Source organism: Notamacropus eugenii, chromosome 3 (genome assembly GCF_028372415.1).
Source record: "Notamacropus eugenii isolate mMacEug1 chromosome 3, mMacEug1.pri_v2, whole genome shotgun sequence".
Taxonomy (NCBI): Eukaryota; Metazoa; Chordata; class Mammalia; order Diprotodontia; family Macropodidae; genus Notamacropus; species Notamacropus eugenii.
Window position 1 is genome coordinate 334,741,331 of NC_092874.1, and position 17,268 is coordinate 334,758,598.

The window sequence follows — 17,268 nt, forward strand, 5'->3', positions numbered from 1 at the left end:
ACAATAAATGGAGTCCTGATTTGTAGTTTTTGCTGACTTCCAAAATGTAAACACTTACACTAAAAATTTAACAATTGGCTCTTATAAGGCAGTTTGAAGTGATGCTAGCACACTTATATGTGCTTGTTATGTCCCTTTAGTTTGTTTCATGAGAGCAGAGAGCCTATCATTTTTCTGTCTTTGTATCCTGTGTACCTAGCATTATGCCTCGAATTCCAGTTTTCCTGATTATAGATCTAGTATTCTATCCACTGAGCCACCTAGCTGCCTCTCAATAAAAGAAATAAAATTGACATGTAGGGAAGATTTAGAACAGATATGCCCCCTAGAATTCCAGTGAGGGAGTTATAGAGAACCTCTAAGGTAATCTAGTCTGTCATTCTGACTCTTCCAAACCATATTTAATTATCTCAGCCACATGAGACTTCTATTAGACAATTATTTCCTAATTAATCAACCAACAAATATTTACTAAGTGTAATAGTACATGGGGTGGTCTACCCATACTATAGCACCTCACATATCTCATATACACTTATACACTCTCTAGGCTGGCCCATTCATTTCAACCTGCCCTCAAATGGAAGGAAGGACTATTACCACATGGTATCATTTAAATTCTCTTAGGGTTCTAGAGGTAACCCTCTTGAAGTAGCATACACTCTCCCTACTTGTAACTCTAGCTTTTGAGCCCTCATCAATGTGTTTCTATTTATACAACCTGCCATTCACAATAAGACTTTTAGATCTTAAATTTACCCATTAACTTAATAATAAAAAAAAAGAATAATAATGTCGTAGGTACTCATATATTAAAGTAAATGCATAAATAATAAATATATTATAATTCACTCATAGTCACTGGGTTACAGTATTTCATTAATACATTCAGTATCTCTTGGGGAGAACAGGCACCTACTTATAGAAACCTGTCAAAGAGGCACATGAGTGAAGAAAACACATGTGCTCCACAACTCTGGAACTATAAACTTCAGCGTCCTTTTTCTGTCTCAGGGACTGTTCATAAATGTCCCCTGATGAATGTACCTTTGGTGCTAAAGATATCTGATTCTACTGCTAAGCTGATTTAATCTTCACTGTGTTTGACGTGTTGGGTGACTTCTCTGATTGTCTAAGCTCTTCCTTTGCTCAGCTAGACTTACTCCTCAAAAGCAACTGTAGTATCTATCACTTCAAACTTGAAGTTTACCTGATGCAGTTCTGAAATCTGTCCTTTCACTTCTCATCTTTTATTTTTACGGGTTCAGATTCTGGCTCTTCTCTGCAAACAACTACATTTAGCTTATGGTTAGTAACTAATGTCTCATCTTTTGTCTAAAATCAGACGAATTACATTTGTTGCAAAATCATACAACAGTCCTAGTGGCCATATCCTTCCAGTATATAACAGATTGTCACATTCAAAACTCAGCAACAATTGCTTGTCATAGATCTCTGAGTCAGACTCAATCCCCAGCAACTGTCTCTTGGAGAAACTGTTTTTTAGAACTCTGTATGACATATCTCAACAACAAACCTTAAAGGGACAGTACATTACATAAGTATTCACTATATATGCTAGGCACTGTACTAGGTGTTGAGAATATAAAGACAATATAAAAACAAATACTCTCTACAAGCAAGTGTTTACAGTATAGCCAGAGGAAACAACATACACATACATAGATTTATACAAAATAGATAAAAGATTATCTTGGGATGGGGACAGCACCTGAGGGATCAAGAAAGACTTCATATAGAAAAGAGGCCTTGAAGGAAACTAGGCCTTCTGAGAGGTAGAGGTGAGGAGGGTATGCACTGTAGTCATGGGAGGCCAAAGAGGGCGGCCAATGCAAAAGCAGAAAGGAAAGTGTGCGGAAGAGAAAGAGTTTGGCCAGACCATAGTGAAAGGGAGTACTGAAGAATGAGGTTAGAAAAGGAGGATGAGGTGAGGATGTGAAGGGCTTTAAAGGCCACCCTGGGGACTAGAGTGTATTGAGCAGGGCAGTGGCCTGGTCAGACCCAGGCTTCAGGGAAGCTGTTTTTGGCAGTGGTGTGGAGGATGGAGAGAGTGGGAAGAGACTTGAAGCAGGGAGACCAATATTCCCAGTGAGAGGTGATGAGGGCCTGACCAAGGCTGGTGGCCATGTGAGTAGAGAGAAAGAAGTAGATGGGAGAGATGTTGTGATGGTAGAAAGAAGGAGATTTGACAAGTGATTGGATGTGTAAGGTGTGTGGAACTGAGGAGCGGAAGATGAAACCAGGATTGCAGACTTGGGTAACTAGGATGGTAGTTTCAACAGAGATAAGGAAGTCTGGAATAGGGGTGGACCGTGGCTGGGGGAAGCTAATGGCTCTTTTTGGTCATGATGAGTTTGAAATATCTACAAGACATCCAATCTGAAATGTCCAAAGGCAGTTGTTGATGAGAGACTGGAGTTCAGGAGAGACAATAGAAGAAGTGGGTGACAAGAGGACCCATGTGGGCTGATGAGGTCATCAGCAGAAAGAGTGGAGAAAGAGAGGGGCCAAGACAGAGCCTTGGAGTCAATCCATGATTTGGAGGCAGGATATGAAAGATGATCCAGGAAGGAGGGAAGCAAGGAAGGGAGGAAGGAAGGAAAGAAGGAAAAATAGGAGGGAGAAAGGGAGGAGGGGAGGGTGAGAGGGAGGAAGGAAACATTTATTAAGCACCTACTATGTGCCAGGCAATATGCTAAGCACGTTACAGATGTTTGGGTTTGGGGTGAGGGGAGGATTAGGGAAAAAACCAGCAGTTTTGAAAATTACTTTAGAAGACTCAGAAAGGGGGGGGGGCGGGAACCTCATAATGTTTGCCTACACCATACTGAAACTATAGAAAACCTAACCAATGAAACCTCAACAGGACAACACAGTTCAAAATCTCATCCCCGAACTAGAACATCCCTGGTTTTTGCACCAGCTCACTGCTAAAATAACTTGGAGATGGGCAGAGGAGTGCCAGAGAGACAATTTATAGCAAGATATGCAGCCATGCAGTCATTAGTGAGTTCCCCCCATATCAGACCTTATATAGTACTTTGTCCCTCTCTTATGCACTTATAGGGACCCTGTTAAATCCCTTTTGGGGAGGTCTCTATAATGAGCCAGAGCTAAGCTTTAAAATTTTTTCTCCAGGGCTCTGAGGTGAAGGCATAATGAACCAGAAAGCTCCAGAAGAACCTGACTTCCCTCTTTGAGGTCAAGCTTCACTAGGATTGAACTCAGTTGGCTTGAACCCAAAGATGGGGCCCCTTAGAGGGAGAGGGCACACTGTCCCTGGCCTGTAGGGAAAAATCTTTTAAAGCTTACTTTTGACTCATGTCTAGAGTCTCCTTAAAAAGGAATAATGGGATCCCACCTAGAAAAGTACTCCATGTACAAAGTTGATCAGGTTGGTAAACATTTAATGAGGCTATTTATTTCCTCTTCGTAAACAAAATACTTAAAACACCAAAGACTCATAAGGACACATTGATAAATACTTAGAACATTAAAAGAGTAACCAGTAAAGTCTAGTATACTCTCCAGGGAAGTTGATATGTTAAATATTAAAACATGCAACCCTTCGTGGGATTGCTGAAAATGTATTTCACTTTCACCTCATATCTGAACTGCCTAGGCAACCCATTGAAGATATTATCTTTTGGCAAGCCAGGGTATGGCCTGGCCTCATCCTCCTGGTGTGTTCGTCTTCCTCTTGGGGAAGTTGTTTCAAAGGTCACCTCCTGCTCGGCAGCCAGCATCCGGACCCTGGAGTTCTCAACCTTTTAAACTCACAAGGCTTCAGAACTAGAAATACCCACCTCAAGATGGCTATGCACCTGTGCTCAGGGAAAGAAGTACAGCCAGAGGGCCCATGTTCTGTTTCAGGCTTGTCTAGGCCAGCACAAGCCTTGGCTGCACATCCCTGTTGCTGAGGGACAGTGTAGGGGCAGGGTAAGGGAGTGAATCCTTTCCTCCCCACTCCTTTCCCTTCTCCCTCCTCCCCCATGGAAGCCTGAGAGTGATCTCAAAGAGTTCTGACACTCTTTACAGACAATAAGAGAGAGAAACTCATAACAGAAGATGATTCTCCTTAAAAGGAGCCTGAGTGGGCTGCTCCTGCCCTGTTCTCCTCCCAGCTGTGCCCTGCCACAGGGACTGGCCCCCAGCGAAAAGCCTTATCACTGAGCCTGACTAAGCATACGTCTCTCTCCGTAAGTGGCCGGAGCTCAGCTCAGTTCCACACGTGCTCTATATGGAATGGCAACTGTTAAGTTACACATAATACAGATGGAGCCCTGAATTTGGAATTAGGAAGACTTAGGTTCGGATACCCTCTCCAACATTTACAAGCTATCTGTGTGATTGTGGACAAGTGACTGAACCTTAGTAAGCCTCAGGCAACTCTCAAAAGCTTAAACTGGCAAAAATGTGTTGTAATGTTCTTAACACAGTACACACATACATATGTATGTTGCGTTTGTATGTGCACACATAGGCATACAGACATATATATATATATATATATGACAGAGGGCCTGACCTGGAGTCAGGAAGACCAGAGTTCAAAGGTGATTTCAAATGATCACTAGCTGTGAGACCCTGAGCAAGTCACTTAATCTCTTTTTGCCTCAGTTTCCTCCTTGGTAAAATAAGGATAATAGTAGCAGCTACCTCCCAGGGTTGTTGCGAGGACCAAATGAGATTGTAAAGCACTTAGCACAGTATTTGGGCACATAGTAAGTGTTTTACATATATATGTATATGTATATATATACATATATATACATATAATGATCATGCCTCAGTTTCTTCATCTATAAAATGAGCCAGAGAGTGAAATGGCAAACTGCTCCTTCTTTGCCAAGAAAACCCCCAATGGAGTCTCAAAGAGTTGGACACAACTGAAAAGAATGAACAACATTGTATATAAGTATGTATGTATGCACACACATACATATACATGTGTATTTATGGATACAAACACATATATACATACATGCATACACACACGTGCACACACACACACATACAAACTACCAGTCCTTGATTTGGTTATGGGGGTGGGATGTGTATGTAGACTAGATTAGAAGCTCCATGAAGGTAGGATTCATCTCTCCGCTGTATTTTGTATCTCCACCAGTGCCTAGAACAGTGCTCTTAAATAAACTCGATAAATACTTTTTAACTGAACTGAATCCTCCCCTGAACTTAAGGCATGCACGCCTCCAGGGCTTGTCTCTTGGTTTTAGCCTCGAGTTTGAAACATGCAATACAACTGTCAGAAATGTGATTTTTGCTAAGTTTGCCAGTAGGCATCTGTTGTTTGCCAGTGGGCATACCTGGTCTATTGGCTGGGGGGACAAAAGTCCTGCTGAAAAGTATAAAGCTCAGCCCTGTTCTCAGGGACAATGTTCTCATCACATTCAGAGCTCCAAGGGAACTGAGATCATCTAGCCCAGCAATCTCCAAAACTTTTTTGACTGTATACCTCATCAGTAAGAAATGCTTGAATATGCACTCCTAGTACGTGTGTAGTTCTTTATTGATTTACTTATTTATAAGTCTAAGTAGTAGGTACATTCTAAAACTTATACAGAAATTATATTTAAGGATAAGATAAAGATGAATAATTACTTAAACCTAGGGTCAAAAGGATGACAGTGGAGTTTACAGAGGAGAGCGGGGGAGGAGAAGGAGGAGGTGGAGGAGGGAAGAACTAACATTTATAATGCTTTAAGACTTGCAAAGCTCTTTATATATGTTATCCCATTTGATCCATGTGAGGTAGGTCAGTCAGTCGATCAACAAGCATTTATTAAGTGTTTTCTGTGTGCCAGGCACTGTACTGGGAATACAAGAATTTACATCTCATGGGGGAAGACCATGCATAAAAGGAAGTCAAAATGAGGAGGAGGGAGAGCAAAGGCTCCCTGCAGGAGTCTAGCTCAGAATATGGCCTGGGCACCCTCTTTAATGGAGGATCTGGAAGGAGTGACCCCATCAGGAGAGGTCGCAGAGGGTACTTCTGATGTGTTAGCTCCAGGGCTGGAGAGAGGGTTCTGAATGAAGAGCTGGTGTGTGGTAGAGAAAGTTCAGTGTGCAGCCTAAAATAGAATGAGATGTCATTATTATCTTTGTTGAGGCTGATAAAGGTTAAGTGACTTGCCCAGGGTGACACTGCTGGTGAGTGTCTGAGGTGGGGTTTGAGTTCGGCCTTCCCGATTCCAAGACCAGCACTCAGACAACTGGGGTTTTGTTCTTAGCAGAGACAGGAAACAGCGGATCACCATCCATGTGTGCAGTGATCCTGCCCAGGCTATATTGATGTACTCTTACCTATCACCCTTCAAACTCTAAAACTTCATGATCCTTCTCCTCTGACATCACTCCTCGAGATAGTCACATATGCTCAATTCAGTCTAGGTCAGCATGTCTGCACTTAGCACCTGCTCTGTGCCCAGCCCTGGACTTGGCACTGGGAAGCATATGATAAAGTATATAGGAATACAGGAAGTCAGGAAGACCTGGGTTCAAATCCTGCTTCAGATACTTACTGGTTATATGACCAGACAAGTTACTTATCCTCCCTAAGCCTCAGCCTCCTCGACTTCAGAGTGGAGGTGACACCTCTAGCTCTAGAGATGATCAGATGAGGTTCTGCATGTGGAGGGCTTTGCCATCCCCAAAGTACTCTATAAATGTCAGTTACCATTGTCCTCTTCTCTGTGTAGTGTCTTAGAATTTATAAATATCTTCCACAGATGTTATGTTTCATTGAACCTACACTCATGAAACAATTAAAGAACACTCTAATACAGGAGATAAAGTTCCCAAACTGACTCTAAGTCATATAGGAGTACAGAGAAGTGAGACATTGTGGTAGACTATAGAAGTTAGAGAATGGGCAGCTAGATGACAGAGTGGCTAGAATGTGGGCCTGAAGTTAGGAAACTCCTCAGAGGAAACTGAGACAGGCAGAGGGTAAGTGATTCACCCTGGATCACACAACTAGTAAGTCTCTGACATGATTTTAGCTCATTTCTTCCTGCCTCCAGGTACATCACTCTATCCCCTGTGCCACCTAGGATAAGATAGTGGAGGATAGGGAAGGGAAGGGAAAGAAAGGGAAAAGGGAAGGAAAGGGAGGAAAAAGAAGGGAAGGCAAAGGAAAAGAAAGAAAAGGAAAGGAAAAAAGGGAAAGGAAAAGAGGGGAAGGGGAAAGGAAGGGGAAAGGGAAGGGAAGGGAGGACAAGGAAGGGAAGGGAAGGGAAAGGAAGGAAAAAGGGAAGGAAAGGGGAAAAGGAAAAGAAGGGGAGGAAAAGGAAGGGAAGGGAAGGGGAGGAAAAGGAAAGGAAGGCAAAGGAAAAGAAAGAAAAGGAAAGGGAAAAGAAGGGGAAGAAAAAGAAGGGAAGGGGAAAGGAAGGTAAGGGAAAGGAAAAAGGAAAGGAAGGGAAAGAAAGAGAAGAGAAAAGGAAGGGAAGGGGGAAAATTGTATAAAGCCATATTTTACTCTAGGTTCTACTTTACTCTAAGGCCACTAAAGTCTTTTCTAGCACTAAATCTGTGATCAATAAAATAAAAATTCAGGGAGAAGATGGGAGTAGGCTTGGGTCTGGATTATCAGGTATAATTTGGAAGCTTTGTTTCTACCACTATACTGTAAAGCTTAAGGGATACAGAAGGTGCTACTTCTGAATCATTTGCAATCTAAACAGCACTAACACTAGCACACATGAAGTAGCTAAATAATGAGCCAATCTGTTACTAGGGCTCAGAATGAGTAGCTTGACAGCGTTGTAGAAAATTCAAAAAAAGAAAAGACCACAATTGGTTGGAGTATTTAGGGAGGTTCCGTGGAGGAGATTAGATGGCTGGTTAGGGGGAAACATTTTAGAAACACTAATGACAGTTGGGAGTCTGAGTAGATGTCTAGAAGGGTTAGGTGACTGGAAACCATACCATACCAGGCTTCATTGAAGGAACCAGGGATATTTCATCTGGAGGAGATGACTTAGGAAGGACAGCTGCCTTCATACATTTATAGATTGCCATGTGGAAGAAGGAGTAGGCTGCACTTAGACATAGCAATTTCCTCCATGTGTAATGCTCCCTCTTCCTCATGCTGCACAACAGACTCTAATTAAGGGTAAACTGGAAGGTAGGGCCCTGGGAATAAAAACAAGAACCCATAAGAAGTCAAGGGAAGGAAATACACATTTATTAAGCACCTACTACATACCAGGCATTATGCTGAGCACTTGACAAATATTATCTTATTTGATCTTTACAACAGCCCTGGAAGGGAAGTGCTATTATGATGCCCATTTTACAGTTGAGGCAAAAAGAGGTTAAGTGACTTGACCTCAAGTCACACATAAGTGACTGAGTAAATGTCTGAGGCTGGGTTTGAACTGTCAGTCTTCCTGACCCTAGTACCATCTAGCTGCCTCTGGTGCTACATGCTCCAAGTTATCTTGGACTCAGCTGAACTTTAACCCTTCTCCCAGTATTGGACCAACGTGTCTTATCCCAGACCACATCAATTCCTCCTAGAATTCTGTTGTTGCTAATACTGGTCACTGACCCCTGGCTCTGTGCTTCCAATCCAACACTTATAATCCCTTCTTGGGTGGGGAATTTTCAGCTAAGGTCTTTCTCTGATCTCTGGCTGGAGAAGTCTCAACTAGTAACATGAAGGAATCCTAATCTTAGTCATGACAAGTTCCAGTCTAATTTGTTGTTTAGGCATTTCAGTTGTGTCAGACTCTCCATGATTCCATTGTGGCATTGTTTGTTTGTTTTTTGGCAAAGATCCTGGGTAGTTTGCCATTTCCTTCTCTAGATCATTTTACAGATGAGGAAATTGAGGCAAATTGGGTTAAGTGATTGCCCAGGGTCACACAGCTAGTAAGTGTCTGAGGTCAGATTTGAACTCAGTAAGAGGAGTCTTCCTAACTCTAGGCCTGGCGTGCTATCGATTGTGCCACCTAGCTGTCCCATCCTAATAATTAGAGCTACCTAAATATGGAATTAACTGTTTCAGGAGGTATTTAGTTTCTTAGACTGGAGGTTTTCAAGCAATGTCTTAGATGAAAAGCAGTATCAGGGATATTGTACATAGGATTAACATCTCTATTAGGAATTGGACCAAGGGACCTCTGAGATCCTTGCCAATCCCAAAATTATGTAATTGTAGGTGGCTGTTGAAGGGAACCACTTGGTTTTAATCACTGATCTACCCAGGGCAACTTAGGATCTAGGATTAATTATGCCTATGGTACACAATCTCAGAGATTTCACATGTACGTGGGGGAAGGTGTTTAAGATTAACCTTTGGGAGCAGAGAAGCCAGGGGAGGACCTGAGTGAATGGAGCTTTGTTCCAAGGCTCCAATCTCTGTCCCTTTAACTCACTTCCTCCATTAGTAAGTAGCTACTGCCAGCCCACCATCCCCAGGGTCCTTTTTCTCCTGGGGCCCACATCTCCCCACTGCTATCACCTACAACCCCTGCTATAGGAAAGATGAGACTCTCTGGGGTAGGGGCCACCCAGTTTCTCAACATAACTACTCCCATAGTACTTTGCACCTTCCACTCCTGTCTTCATAACTGAATTTGCTCTAGGTGGCAAGATTCCTAGGGACAATTCTGAGGAAGACTGAGCTATAGGGTCCCATAAGTCACCTACATCTGCCTCCATGTTTTATAAGGTTGAGATACCATTTATAAAGTAGTTACTGGAGAGCCAGTTTGAGCCACCTGCCATTCCAAGGCACGGAGAGAGGCACAGTCCCTTCCCACCAGGAACTCCCAATCTGAACCCAATCCCACTTAGTAACAAAACTGTTTGTGTTGTGTACTACACATACTTAAAGGTCATAGTACTGCCACATGTTGGACTGGAACAGTCCATAGAAATCATCTAACCCAAGTACCTCTTTACAGAAGAAGAAATTAAAAGATACAGAATATGCTCAAGGGCCCACAAGACCATGATGCTGCCAGGACTAGAACTGAGCCCTTCTGACTACTAATTCAAGGTTCGTTCCAAGTCATCATGGGAAACTATACAGGCCAGATCCTTTGCCCCTCCCCTCCAGTCCGGAGAACCAAATACAGGTTTCCCCTATACAGACTCCAATTTTCTCAAACATTTGACTAATAAGTCAGTGAAGAATTTTCTTCAGTTTTTTTCTGGGGCAGAGTAGGACCAATCCTTGGCAAAACCTTGAAGTCTGGTTTTCATTCCTTCACCCCACTTTTCCTGGGTTTGTTTGTTTGTCATTCCCTCCTTTGCCCTTCCTACTTCTCCAGCAGGAGGAGAAAGTATCTCCAGGAAGAAAGTATCTGTAACTTCATTCACATTAAAGTACTGGGGGCTTGAGGAGAGGAGAGTTTCAAAATGTGTGTGTGTGTGTGTGTGTGTGTGTGTGTGTGTGTGTGTGTGTGTTTTAAAGGAATCTAGAGAGAAAAATACTTAACCCAAAGAAATACATTTTTGGTACTCTGATGAATAGGTGACAGTGTGGAGATCTTCCCATAATACTTCCAACTATCTACCTTGCCCACGTGATAGCATGATCCTGACATGGAGAGGGAAGAGGAGACTCCTAGGCCAGAGGATCTCTGCCTCCTTGTGCATTATCAATGAAAAATCTCAGGGAGAATGGTAAATCTTCAGCCTCAGAAGGAAGGGAGGGCAGAGGTAATAACCATGGGAGATGATATGGAACAGTGCGAAGCTGGAGTTGCAGGTCCAGAGCCTGAGTGCAAATCCTGCCTCCCTTTTCTACCTGAGTGATTCCGGACAAGTTTCTTAACTCATTTTGCTTCCTCAACTCTAAAATGATGGGGTTGAATTCAATACCCTTGAAGTTTCCTTTCAGGTTTAAATATATGATTTATGTTCTTCCTGCCCATAATGAAGGAACTAGCAGGAAATAAAGAAGCTTCTACCATGACTCTTTCAATCCTAAAATTCTAGGATTCCATCATCCTTCTAGATCAGTGGTGTCCAAACTCAAATAGAAAAGGGGCCTCATACCATCTTAGAAAGAGAAGCTAGGTAGCAAAAGTAGATAGAGTGCAGGGCCTGGAGTCAGGAAAGGCTCATCTTCCTGAGTTCAAATCTGGCCTCAGACACTTACTAGCTGTGTGACCCTGGGCAAGTCACTTAATTCTGCTTCCCTCAGTTTCTTCATCTGAGAAAGGTGAGCTGGAGAAGGAAATGGCAAACCACTCCAATATCTTTGCCAAGAAAACCCTAAATGGGGTCATGAAGTCAGACAGGACTGAAAGACAACTCATTGTCTTAAAAAGCCATAAATTAACATTATCTATATTCTATTCTGGTTTTATTTATTTTGTTAAATATTTCCCAATAATGTCTTAATCTGGTTTGGTCCACGCTTGGGAGTGTTAGGGTAAGCTACATGGCCGGCCTGCTAGTCTATGTTTGACACCTCTGTTGTACATGAGCAAATCTGCCTCCTTAGGGATAGATGCCACATAGAGGAAAGAGATAAGAGCAGAGCAGGGAAGTTAAACATAATCTAGTTGAATAAAATGGAAGTATATACTCTTGTTCAAGCCCTCATCACCTCCCATCCAGACTATTTCAACTGGTCCTCTTGTTTCCACCCTCTTCTGTCTGTAATCCATTCTCCACATGGATACCAAATTGATGTTTCTAAAACACAGTCTGATCATGCCACTTCTCTAGTCAAAAATCTTTGTTGACTCCCTATTATTTCTGATATAAAGCATGAAATCTTCAGGCTGGCATTTAAGGCCTTCTACAGCCTGGCTTCCACCTACCTTCCTCGTGTTATTTACTGTCACTCCCTTTCACACTGTCTCCATTTCAATCAAACTGACTTGCTCATTGTTCCTCACACACAATATTCCATCTGCTATCTCCTTACCTTTGCACAGGTGATCCTCCATGTCTCATATGCATTCTCCTCACCTCTGCCTCTTGGAATCCTTGGCCTTCTTCAAGGTAGAATCCAAGCATGACCTCCAGCACAAGGCCTTCTGCTTAGTGGCAAAGCAAGGTCTGCAACCAGAGTTTATACCTTGTATTTACTTATCAGTGTACGTACACACACACACACACACACACACATACACACACACACACATACACACACACACACACACACACACACACACACACCCTTCAATAGAATTTTGGTTCCCAAAGGGCAGGAACTTTTATTTTTATCTTTGCATAAAAAAATACACTCTTTATTGAAGAGCTTACTAATAAATCTTGGTTGAACTGAATCAATAATTTCCAATTGATTGATAAAAAAAATTAGGAGTTTTGAAGAAGGATGCCAAGGATTTGTGGCTTAACCTCTCTGAGCCTCAGTTTCCTGGTCTATGAAATAAGGGGTTGGAATAGATCATCCCTAAGAGCTCTTGAAAGTGGAACAGCTCTATGATTCTATAAGATTACTTCCAGGTAAGGAGGCTTCATAGATGAGGTGGACTTTGGGCAAGGCCTTGAAGGATGGCTAGCTAGGTACCAGGCTGACACAAAGGAAGGAGAAGGGCATTCCAGGTCAGAAAAACAACTCCAAAAAGGTGAAACTGTTGGGAACAAGCACAGTATGTTCAGGTCAGTCCAACAAGCTGGCTTCACAGAATCACAGAATTAAGAGTGGAAAGTATCTCATTACCCATTCACCTCAGTGGGTGAGACTTGAAAGGAATCCCCTCGATAACCTGCTTAACACGTGATGGTCTAGCTTCTGCATAGAGACCAAGGAAGAGGAGTGCACCACAACCCATTCCACATTTGGACAGCTCTAATTGTTAGGAAATTTTTCCTGACATCAAGCCTAAATTGGCTCCTTTGCAATTCCCATCCATCATTCCTAGTTCTTCCCTCTGGTGCCAAAGAGAAAAAGTCTCATCCTTCTTCAATATGACATCCCTTCAGGATATACTATGTGAGCACAGCTATCTTACACACTCTGAGTCTTCTTTTCTCCAGCCTAAATGTCCCTTTTCTCTTCAATGACTCCTCATATGTCATGGACTCTTCACCGTTCACCATCCTGGTTGACCTCCTTTGGACACTCTTCCAGCTTGCTGAGAGTGCCCAGAACTGAACTTAATACCCCAGACGGGGTCATACAAGGTTACAGTACAGTAGGCCTATTGCCTTCCTATTCCTGGAAACTTTATTCCTCCTAATGCAGCCCAAAGGTCATACTAGCCTGTTAGCACACTGTTAATGCATGTGAGTTTGAAGGCTACTCAAACTCTCAGATTTTCTTCAGAACAACTGCTATCTATGCATACAATCCCCATCTTGTATTGATGGTGTTGATTTTTTTAATAACATAAGAGTTTACATTTACATCTACTGGGTTTCATCTTCTTAGGTCTAGCCTAAAGCTCTAACCCAGGGGTGGGAAACCTACTGCCTCGAGGCCACATATGGCCCTCTAGGTCCTCAAGTGTGGCCAACTTATTTGAATTCAGTCAAAGGGCTGCACTTGAGGACCTAGGTGGCCTTGAGGCCACAGGTTCCCCACCCCTGCTCTAACCCATCAAAATCCTTTTGGATTGCAACTCTATCATCCAAGGTGTTAACTATCGCACTCAGCTTTGATGAGCATGCTATTTCTTTTTCCAAGTCATTGACTAAAAAATGTTCGACAGACTAGGACCAAAAACAGATGCCCAGGTACTTCAGGGAGTACTTCCTGCCATTCTTTGGGTCCTGCCATTTAGCTTGTTTTGGATTTATCCGATTGTCTAATTCATATCTCCTCATTTTCTATACCAGAAAGAATAGTATGAGATAATTTGTCAAAAGCTTTGCTGAAACCTAAGTGAGCTATATCAACAGCATTACCCCCATCTCTTAATTTAGTAATCCTGTCAAAAAAGGAAATGGGGTTAGTGTGGCATGACCTATTCTTGATGAAGCCATGCTGACTCTTTGTAATCACCACTTTCTTTTCTAGAATGTCATCCCCCATCTCTTGAATGGTTCTGTCTAGAATTTTCCAAGGACTTGAAGTCAAGTTCACTGATCTATGGCTTGCATATCCTGGTTTTTCCCCCTATTTTGAGAAGTAGGACAGTTGCCCTTCCCTGATCTTGTACCTTCCTGATTTCCAGGTCTTTTAAAGGATACAAAGATAAATAAATAAAGAGCCCTGGAGGTGTTTGGAGACAGTGATTACCTTGTTTCTTGAGGGGAGGGGGATCTCAGATAGAGGCACGGTTATCCACTTTTGGCAGGGTGAAGGGAAAGGAGTCAAACATTCAAGGCTATCTTTTGACTCACTCTGTCATGAAATGAAAGACAAAGGCTCCATCAAACCCCAGGGCTGGGTTTGAGGAGTAAACCATCCTGTTTGTGTCACAACTTTCCTATAAGCACAACCCCAACAGAAAGCAAAGTCTAAACCTGCACACACACACACACACACACACACACACACACATACACACACACACATACACACATATACACACATACACAGAAAATTAAAATTTTCAACAACCTCAGAGCACCCACTATCGCAACATCCTAGTGAAAGTACGTTTACCAGATGTTATGTTCAGTAGTCACACGTAAGGCCAGAATAACCTAGAATACATTTAATTTCCCAAAATGACCTTGTATAACTGGATCCTCTAGACTTCAGTTGTGTCTGACTCTTCGTGATCCCATTAGGGGTTTTCTTGGCAAAAATACTTTGCCATTTCCTTCTCCAACTCTCTTTACAGATGAAAAAACTGAAACAAACTGGGTAAAGTGACTTGTCCAGGGTCACACAGCTAGTAAGTGTTTGAGGCCAGATTTGAAATCAGGAAAAAGAGTCTTCCTGATTCCAAGCCTGGCACTCTATCCACTGTGCCACCTAGCTCCCTTAGACTGGTGGTATCTAACTCAAGTAGAAAAAGATCCCTATGGGCTGCATATTGACTTAGAAAACCACAGATTAAAATTATCTGTGTTATATTGCATTTTTATTTTTGTTAGACATTTTCCAACTATATTTTGATCTGGTTCAGGCTATATACTCTGGAGTTTTGAGGAGCACCAGTGGTCTATAAGCCTTGAGCTTGACACCTCTATTCTACAGACTAGGAAAATGGGCATTTTTCTCCCCACAAGGTATTCACCCAGGTTTGAAACCTTGGTGTGATACTCAACTCGTCACTCCCATTTACCCCATATATCCTCACAGATGCCAAATCTTGTCAATTCTACCCGCACATCTCTTTCCTCCATCTCCTTTTCCCCACTCACATAGCTCAGTCTCTCACCACTTTTCTCCTGCTTTATTGCAATAGCCTTCTAGTTGTTTTTCCTTAAGCACAAGCCTGGCCATGTCACTTCCTTACTCAACAACCTCCAGTGGCTCCCTTTCATCACCAGGATCAAACATGAAGTCCTGTTTGGAATTTAAATCCCTTCATCACCTAGCCTCAGTGCACCTTTTTCCAGCCTTATTGCACATTCAAATCCATGCATCCTGCAGTCCAGTCAAACCAATCTTCTTTCTATTTCTCATATATTGCATTCCCTGACTTTACAATGACTACCTCTCCCTCCATTCCTGGAATGTCCTCAGTGCCATCTCTCAGAATCCCTTGTTGTTCAGTTGTTCAGTCATACACAACTATTCGAGACACTGTGGATCATATCGTCCAGGGGGTTTTCATGGTGAAGATACTGGGGTGGTTTACCATTTCCTTCCACGGTGGATTAAGGCAAACAGACTTGCCCAAAGTCACATACCTAATAGGTGTTTAAGGCTTAGATTTGAACTCAGGTCTTCCTGATTCCAGGCTCAGAATCTCTAGTTACTTTCAAAACTCAGCTCAGAGCTACCTGCCATGTGTCCCTTTCCTTGATTCCCACCTAGTTCTATGCCTCTGGCTGGACTATAAGATCAGAGCGCAGCCACTGTTTTGTTTTTGTTTTTGTCATTGTAGCCCCAGAAGCTAGTTCAGTGCAAAAGCCTGTAACATTCCTCCTCTTCCAGGCTTTCTGCCTCTCTTTCTATGTCTCCAGCTAATGACTCCTAAATTCGATGACATCTACACGCTTGCTGTCAACTCCCTCACTCCTCTACTTGGGAGTGCAAATTGGACATGGATGCTGAGGGGCAGTCTCATCCCCAGGGGGAGATCTTCTTGATTATATTCTGGGAGCTAAATCTCCAATAACTCCCTTTGTTTTCTTTAATAATGCTAATCGGCACAGATTAATTAAACGTCATGCCAGCTTCAGCCTTTCTCCTAATGCAGGGAAGAAGCATTCATTACTGATGATGGAAACCCTCCCCCTCCCCCCTTCCCAGAATCATAGACTTGTCAGAGCTGGAAGGGGCCTTAGAGATCTTCTCATCCCACACCCTCATTTCACAGAGAAGGAAACTCAGGGCCAAGGTCATGCAAAGTGGTGGTAGCATAGCTGGCACTGGAATCTGACAACTCTGCTGAGGGCAGTGATTCTGTGGGGTGATGTAGGGGAGGGGAATTAGCCCTCTTTATGTCTGCTCAGAGTATTTTACCAGTGTTAGGACTAATTGAAAGACTGGCAACAGAGAGTCCCATCTATCCCTTACAACCCAGGCCTCAGGGATAGCACCATGCCAGACTTCCCACTACATTGTCTTCAAGATTTCCCCTCTTTAGAAAAAACTCCTACGGTGTTGCTAATTAGCTATGTGACTTTGGGCAAGTCACTTCTCTCTGGACCTGTTTCCTCCCTTGTAAAATGAAGGGGCGGGACTAGATCACCTCCAAGATCCCTCCTGGCTCTTAAATTCTGTGATCAGAGGGAACAGAGAGGCCTTCTGTAGGACACGGAACACATCTGTGTTTCCCCAGCCGCCTATTTGTAACACCTGGCCATTTCATTATTTATAATCAGCCACACCTCTCACATCTGGCCCCAGCCAGATAATGTGAACAAGGTGGGGGAGGAGTAGAGAACAACCCAGAACTCAGTTGAGGTGGTTGGTCCTATGAGAGATGAGGGTGGAAGGAGGGACATTCTTTCACAGGATGCTTCAGGAGTGTGTTTTGAACACAGTAGGAATTAGAATATTAAATACTTGTATTCTACAGGTCAGAGAGGCAGCATTGCCTAGTGAATGGCGCTCTGGCCTCAGAGTTAGGAATACCTGGGATCAAGTAAGGCCTCAGAGTGACTTGGCTATGTGACCAGCCAAATCCCTTAACTGGAACTTCTCAGCATGCCCAGCCAGCTCTCTAA

The 17,268-nt window shown here is 42.9% G+C and overlaps 1 protein-coding gene and 1 long non-coding RNA gene across 19 annotated transcripts in view; one reads left to right on the top strand and one right to left on the bottom strand.

Moving 5' to 3' along the window:
- The window catches only part of RAI1 (retinoic acid induced 1), a 305,090-nt gene that overhangs the window by 78,488 nt on the left and 209,334 nt on the right, over positions 1 to 17,268 (top strand). The window lies entirely within an intron of this gene.
- Positions 1 to 17,268, bottom strand: part of LOC140530986 (uncharacterized) — a 202,907-nt gene that overhangs the window by 29,332 nt on the left and 156,307 nt on the right. For all 15 annotated transcript variants that reach the window (XR_011976214.1, XR_011976223.1, XR_011976219.1 and 12 more), the window contains one exon: positions 11,933 to 12,066. This is a non-coding gene — a long non-coding RNA (uncharacterized lncRNA). The remainder of the gene's footprint in view (positions 1 to 11,932; positions 12,067 to 17,268) is intronic.